At 35.6% G+C, this 8465-nt stretch overlaps 1 pseudogene; it reads left to right on the forward strand.

Moving 5' to 3' along the window:
• The first annotated feature begins 5114 nt into the window (after positions 1 to 5114).
• Positions 5115 to 6059, forward strand: LOC115936190 (olfactory receptor 5AL1-like; annotated as a pseudogene).
• Positions 6060 to 8465: the final 2406 nt, after the last annotated feature.

Consider the following 8465-nt stretch of genomic DNA (forward strand, 5'->3'; position numbering starts at 1 on the left):
CATGCTAAATCTCAGACCTTGTCACCTTAACCTTTATACCTTTCTCTGTTCCGACCTCCTTGCCCTTACAACAGCTGCTGCATGCTTTCCGTAGCATCTTTGCATAGGCTGTCTTTTGGCCTGGTGTTGTCTTCCTCAGATGTCTGTTTTCTCCTTCACTCCTGTGCCACAGTTGGTTCTGTACAGAAATAGAGAAAGGGCTTGTTATAAGAATAAGGGCTAATATGAATGTTGGAATACCTCAGGAAATAAAGATTAGGGAAATATTGAGGACAGGGCTAGGAAAGCTATAGCTTGAAGGTGAGCAGAACAGATAATGAAGACCTTAGTCCTAAACAGTGACGCAAATGCCCCCAGGAAACTGCATGTATAAGAATCCCTGAGAAAGCTCCCATCCCAAGTAGCAGGGAAGTTTACACTGCAGTTTGTGACTGTTTAGGAGTTTCCATATCTTCTCTGTGTCCATTCACAACTGGAATTGCATAATAAAATGTTTTCTATTGAAACAAAAATGAATTTAAAAATCCAAAACAGAGTGGCTTAAACAAATGCAATGCATTATTTACCATGTGTCATAGGACAGTTTCTGCTCTGGGCCATGCTTGGCTAATCTTGTCTGCATCCACTCATGAGTTCATCCTCAGCTAATATGTTGCCTGGAAACAAGCTGGTCTAAGATGTCCCCACCTGTGAAAACTGGTTTAGCACCACATGACTTCTCATCTGCCAACAGGTTAGCATGAATCTGTGGTCAGGGCAAAAGAGGAAGAGTAAGACAGGAAGTTGAAATACACTACAGCTCTCTCAAGCCTACATTTGTGTCAAGTCTGTTGTCAAAGCATCAGCTAAAACAAGTCACATGACTGAGGCCAGAGGCAGAACACAGAAGTACTATACATTTATAGAAAAAGAGCATGATTACAGAGATGCCTTTAACTGGGGCTGTTAATACAACTAATTGATCTACTGTGCCTGAAAAATGAGCTAGAGCATCATTCCCAATTATGACATATTAAGTCTCTGATATTCTCACATGTTCATATAAAAAGCACTGGGTATATTCCTTTGGAAAGTATCTGAAAAGGAGCTATTATATTAACACGCTGTATTTTAGAATGGTTCAAGGAACCTGCTTCAAGGAAATTCAGTTCTCATTTCAATAAAAGAGATTTTTTTAAAATCTATGATCGGACTTAATTTTGAAAAAATCTTAAGGAAAAACATTGTTCATTGTGACAGCTGTTATTAGTTTTTTTCTCACCAGCTCCATATTTTGTCTAAATACACAAATGGATGAATATTTTAAAATATTATGCTTTATATGTCCTGTACAATTATAGAATTATATACAATTATTAAACAACATCAGCTGCCCATCCGTCTAAACCCAAGAACATCACAATCCATAACCCATTACCATAGAAACCGGGTTAAAGTACCTCAGTTGCAGCCTAATCAAGTATTGTAACCCAATACCAGTGTTGCATCCACCTTGTTACTCTCATTCTGGAATAACAACATCCCTACTGCTATTAGGGAGCACAGACCTGTAGGTCCACTCCATTCATACAAGCCGAAGAGCACAGCCACTATTGAGCCTCTAAAAAAATACCAGTTTCCTCTACGCTAGTGCATTCCTTATTGCCCAAGCAATGAAACTGTCTTCTGTGACTTCCTAAAAATACAGACAGATGGAGAGTTTTTATTTCTACATAATAAATTAATCATCATACTCCTACATTCCTCAATTTTCTTCCTGTGCCTTCATTATTATGTGAAAGTATTTCTAGCTTATCTGTTGCATATAATGTCAGGCATCTTTCAATACAGACTTTAAAGAGCCATCTCAGAAAATTTATAGAACAAGCTTCAGGTATTACTGCTAAACATTCTCCTGGATGAAGGAGTTCATCTCTTTCCATGGAATGAGAACAACTAGGTGTCAATTAACCTATGATTTGCATGCATTTCTCTCCTAGGGAGGACAAGAAATTTTTAAAAAATAATTAATCCTTATTGTTGAACTACAATGCCAATTATAATATGTTGTGATATTAATCTCAGAAGGCAGATTTGAGGTTATTAACTGGAAAAGTTATTTTTCATCTAAAACTTTATAAAATCTGCTGCTAAATATGAGGCCCACAAGCTCAACATTTATTTTAAATAAATTCATAATTGCCATTAAAAGCCAATACAGCAAAACTAAAGCAAATGTAGCAAATAATCAAAGTAGATATAGCCATTAATCAAATTGCTTTCCCAAAAGAGATCATTAAAATATTCCTCTACTCCCTATTTGTTTGTTGACTAATAGTTGAAAGAGTGATCTACCATTTCAAGGGAAATAGCTTTGTCCCCAAACACTAAACATCAAATAATTGCCTGTTACTGAATAATCATTATTTTGTTTTGCAATGTTTGTTTAACAAAAGTAACAACAGAAAGTTTCTAGAGGAACCACCAAAAAAAAAAAAAATTACAAAGCTGTCTCACGTCTACATAATTTTAAATGTTACTGGCTTCACAACATTGCCTTCAGGTGCAATGTACTATTTGGAGGTTTGTTGTTGAACTGAAAGACAGCATTTTGAATATAGAAAGACACTGGGTCGTAGAAAAAACAAAAAACTCAAACTGTGGGAAAGGCATCAAACTTATATAGCTATTACTTCTATTCAGTTAATCATTTAACAGGAAATTATTGATGATCTGTTTATATTAGACACTACTAGAGGTAAGTAATTAAAATGGGCATAAAATAATTTAAGAATTAAAACTTGCTTAAAAAGAAGACTTTCAAGTTTACGGTGTGTTACAGACAGGTGTTAACAGTTGGTTGCAATATAGCGTGGCAAGTGCTATCGTAAAGCAATCAGTGGATCCAAAATAGTGAATATAAGAAGCACTAATTTTGTCCTGAAAGGTCAGGAAAGCCTCCAGGAGGAAATTATTCAACAGAAAAATTTAAAGTTAACCAGAAGAAAAGTCAGGGATAGGTAATAATAGCAGAGGAAAAGTGTTCTGGGCACAGAAGGAAACTATATAAATATGTAGATTACATTTGAATAAATGCGATAGTTGATCATATCTGGAACATGAAGACCACATGGAGAATGCTGCAAAAGATGAGCTTGGTCTGAGATGCAGGGCCTAGGTTTTCAAGAGCTATGTCAGCCATGTTTAAAACAAACAAACAAACAAACAAAAAAACTAGGAACTTATCTTAAGGGCAATGGAGAAGGCATTACGAGATTTAACCAGGAGAATATTGGAATAAAGTTTGTATCTGTAAAAAGTTTATTTAAGCTGCAATGTAAGGAAGAGAGAGAAGTAGGAAAGACTGGGGGCAAGAATATGAGTCAGTTGCCAGTTACAATAAAGAAAACAAAAGTTGCATCAAGAGAGGAATGTAAGTTAACAGATTTGAAAAGTATGTCAGATATAAAATTGTTAGTAATTGGGGACAAATTAAATATTGGCATAAGGAACAGGAATACATAGTAAAAGATAATTGGTCCCTGGTTTGAAGCACTGAGTGAATAATGTCCCTGTTCATTTAGAGAAAGTATATACTCCAGGTTTTGAATATTAGATTGAACACGCAGAGATACCAATAGAGAAAATAAATCTGAATTAGAAATATATATGTGTGCATAGCCAGAATATAGATGCTTACTGGAGACATAGGATTGGATAAAATCACTGAACAAGAAGGTGTAAAGAAGAGAGCACGAGGGCTTAGAACCTGAAGTATATGTCACCTAAAGCGTATATAATGGAAGCAGAGCTTCCAAGGTACAGAATCAAAGTAAACAATCAACCCTGAGACTGCTTTGTTTTGGAAACTTAAGGCATATTAACAGAGTCCAGTGCTACTACTCTGCCAAAGAAAAATAGATTGGATTGGATTTGGGGATTGTGAGGTCAATAGTGAAGTTGGTGAGATTTTTTGGTTTAATGGGAAAGGAAGGCAAATTACACTTGATTAAATTATGAATATGATTGAAAAAGCAGAGGCCTGCTCTAAGATGTTTGGCTGAGAAGTGAAAGTGACAGAAAAGAGAAGAGAGTAACCAAGATAAAATTTCTAAGGAGATGACAATTAAAGGTTATGGGAAGAGGTGGTTTTTATATTTTATTTATTTTTTTACCTTCCTTGAAGATCTGCAAGGTACATGTAAAGCAACAGGAGACAATATAATTATAAAAAAGAATCAAGTTAACTTATGCCCTGCTCTGTTAAGAAATGCAGGGAGCAATTTAACTCCACCAGCTTTCAAGCATTCAGAGCCCAGTTTGGGTTTGAGAAAATGGTCTGTAGAATTTAGTTCTTCAAAACACTGCCCAAATGCTATACACTTTGGACCACTTAGATATCTAAACATAGAAGTTAAATAAGGTTTTCCATCAGCTAAAGCTCTTTCATACTCTGTAAAATTGTTCACATGTGTGTACTCTTCCAAAAAGACAAATCCAGGGTATTCAAAATCCTGTTATTCTTTAATATCCATATGAAATGTCTATAAAGGAAAAAACAGAGATAAACAAAAAGAACATTTTAAAATTACTCCAACTTGGATGCCCAAGATGGTAAATAGTGTTAATATTTTGATTTTGACTTTTTATGTTATATTTTCCTCATTTAATTTTGCTAATTTGTGATATCCTTATAAACTAATATATCTGTGTATAATTTCATAAAATAAATTTACAATTTAAGAAATAATGTTACTTATATTGTCAATGTTACTCACATTCTTAGCATTGCAATGTGTTTTTATTTTTTGATTTTTCAAGAAAAGTACAACATAGATTTTGCTGTTTTATTGACTACAGTATTTTATTTAAAATACTTGTTTCTTTTACAACTCCTTACTGAATGTTCTATCTTGGAGTTTCTGCCTGAACCAAATTATTTTACTTGGAAAGCATCAGGAAAATTTATGTATAATTCAGAGTACTTATCAGAGCTTTAATTTAATTAAACTTAACATAATACACTGGTAAGTCATGGCTATCTTCTCACATTTAATTGGTCATTTCTTATAGAGTCAAGATTATTCAGAAGGTGTGCTCTGGGGTTCATTTTAGAAGAATCCTGTATCTATCACATGGCAAAAGGCAGTCATTCATCGGTGACTGAGTTCATCCTCCTGGGGCTCACAGATAATCAGGAACTTCAAGTCATTCTCTTTGGTGTATTCCTACTGATATACTTAGTTACTGTGTTGGGTAATCTTGGTTTGATTGTGCTAATCCATATCAGTCCTCAGCTTCACACACCTATGTATTTTTTCCTCAGCCATCTGGCTTTTGTGGATTTTTACAGTACCTCTGCTATCACTCCAAACACCCCTGTCAACTCTTTGCATGAAATTAAAAGCATGTCATTTTATGCATGTGCTACTCAAGCGTGTTGCTTCATTACATTTTCAGTCTGGGAATTATTGTTGCTCTCTGTCATGGTATATGATCGGTATGTTGCCATCTGCAACCCTTTACTCTATGTAGTTCTCATGCCTAGGAGACTCTGCATTCAAATGGTCACTGGCTTATATATTTATGGATTCACCGTGGGACTCATACAAGCAGTGGCCACATTCCACATGTCCTTTTGTGACTCTAATGTGGTCAACCATTTCTACTGTGATGATGTTCCTCTGATTGCTCTGGCTTGTTCTGATACACAAGTCAAGGAATTGATGTTGTTCATCATTGCTGCGTTCAATGTTTTTTGTTCTCTTATCATTGTTCTCATCTCCTATGTATTCATCGTCTTTGCTATCTAAGGATCCACTCTGCTGTAGGAAGACAGAAAGCCTTTTCTACCTGTGCTTCTCACATGTTTTCTATTTCCATATATTATGGGACCCTCAGTTTTACGTACCTACAGCCTAAGTCAAGCCACTCACTAGATAAAGACAAATTTGCCTCAGTATTCTATGCAGTGATGATTCCCATGCTAAACCCATTGATCTATCTATAGCTTGAGGAATCAAGAGGTAAAAAATGGTATGAAAAAAATTATTGAAAAAATGTGTTCTAGTAATCAATAGTAAAATTTGTTGGTACTAAAAGAAATACTACATACAGAGTCAGGACATTTTGAATCAAGGTTTGTACAGTGCTAGTATATGTAGAAGCCTTTGTCCTCTGGAGCTTATTTTCCTTGAAAATATGTCTTTTTATTGCTTTGGCTTACAAATGATAGGCGTTTTATAAATGTTTGCTTCGTTGTTGAACTGCAAAGGAGAGATAAGAATAATCTACTCTCTTTAACCATGAGATGCTTCAATACTAAATAGAAATAAAGAAGAAAACACCTTGAAATTATGACTTTATCTTTTTTCACTACAATATTGAGAACTTTAGGTTATCTCGAGAGACATGTACTATTATTGTTATTGCATATAATATTGCAAATACTAGGTAAGGTTTTCTTCCATAGCTGAACTGAGGGAAAAATGGTGAGATGCTTGGCTGAAAGATTTTGGTTTGAATATCCCTTACAAGTTAGATTATCCTTCACTCTACAATATCTCTATTGATTTGACTGAATATTTTTACATGATCATTCAAGCATCATCCCCCATATTACCCTCACATTCAGCCAGCACATTTGCTGAACTGATGCATTAGCTATTTGTGCTGGTGCTCTTCCTCCCTCACCCCACACCCCATGACAAGCCCCAGTGTGTGATGTTCCCCTCTCTGTGTCCATGTGTTCTCGTTGTTCAACTCCCACCTATGAATAAGAACATGCAGAGTTTGGTTTTCTTTTCATGTGTTAGTTTGCTGAGGATGATGGCATCTAGCTTCACCCATGTCCCTGCAAAGGACATGATCTCATTCCTTTTTAATGGCTACATAGTATACCATGGTGTATATGTACACATTTTTTTATTCAGTCTACCATTGATGGGTATTTGGGTTGGTTCCATGTCTTTGTTATTGTAAATAGCACTGCAGTAAATATACATGTGCTTGTGTCTTTATAGTAGAATAATTTATATTCCTTTGGGTGTATATCCTGTAATGGGATTGCTAAGTCAAATAGTATTTCTGGTTCTAGATCCTTGAGGAATCGCCACACTGTCTTCCACAATGGTTGAGCTAATTTACATTCCCACCAACAGTGTAAAAGCGTTCCTATTTTTCCACAGCCTCACCAGCATCTGTTGTTTCTTGACTTTTTAATAATCACTATTCTGACTGGTGTGAGATGGTATCTCATTGTGGCTTTGACTTGCATTTCTCTAATAGTCAGTGATATTTAGCTCTTTTTCATATGTATGTTGGCCACATACTTGTCTTTTTTTGAGAAGTGTCTGTTTTTTTGAGAAGTGTCATTTGTTTTTAATCCATCTTGAGTTAATTTTTGTATAAGGTGTAAGGAAGGGGTCCATATTCTATAAGCAAAATGATTGTCAGTGATGAGTACATGTTGAAAACATTCATTATATAGCATGATCACATCAAACTTTCATTGCTATAAAATGTATTATTTTCTTCTGAAGCAATATTGTAAATTGTTGTTGAATATATATATAGGCTCATTCCTGACATTGTTTGCCCTGCTCACAGTGCCATTGCATACATGTCAAAGCCCTGAGGTTGCAAGAGAGGAGAAAGGATGACTGCCATCTACAGGACAGGTTATCCAGTCTTCATTGTTACAAGCCTCCTCTGCTAGAGCTAATCTTTGGGAGTTAAAAATGAAACTAATGTCTTGTGCCCACTTCTACAAAATTATCTAAAATTTCCTTCCTAAGGATACCACGTCCTTTCAAGTGCATTACTCCCAGTCCTCTAACCAACTGGCCAATATTATTTCTTACTGCTTATGAATCAGTATATATCCATTTCTTCAGGCCACCTTTTCTCCATATGAAGTGGAAGACCAAATATTCTACCCACTGGGACAGTTTGCTTTCACCATCATCCTTCAAGGCCACCTCCTAGTGGGACTATAAAGCGGCACAACTTTATATCTGATTATTTTCTACATGATGTAGCAACCCTTATTTGTACTGGGCACAAATCTTACTTGGAAACTCCTCAGTTGGAACCTCTAGCCCATGAAATAATAGCACATATTGACAGAAAAGGGTCTATGCAGCAGGAATAGGTGATAAAAACCATGAACTCGCTGTTTATATAATTTGTTAATGCCATCTCAACCTGATTTAACCAGGTTGTATATGAATAATTTCCATTTGCAATGGATTGCTGTTGTGCCTGCCCAAACTTATAAGTTGGTGAATCTTATAATCTCAAGTACAGAATAGACAGCTGATGCTTAATGTTTACTTGGTGTCCCTTCATCTGGCACTTTGTTTCAGACAGAAAACTATTTCATGTATTCATCAGAATGTCTGGCTTTGCTTCAATGTCTGTGCTGTGATAATGATTTGGTCTTTCCAGAGACCAAGTATCATTACTTCCCAGCACAGATATCTCCA

The sequence above is a fragment of the Gorilla gorilla genome, chromosome 9 (genome assembly GCF_029281585.2).
Source record: "Gorilla gorilla gorilla isolate KB3781 chromosome 9, NHGRI_mGorGor1-v2.1_pri, whole genome shotgun sequence".
NCBI lineage: Eukaryota > Metazoa > Chordata > Mammalia > Primates > Hominidae > Gorilla > Gorilla gorilla.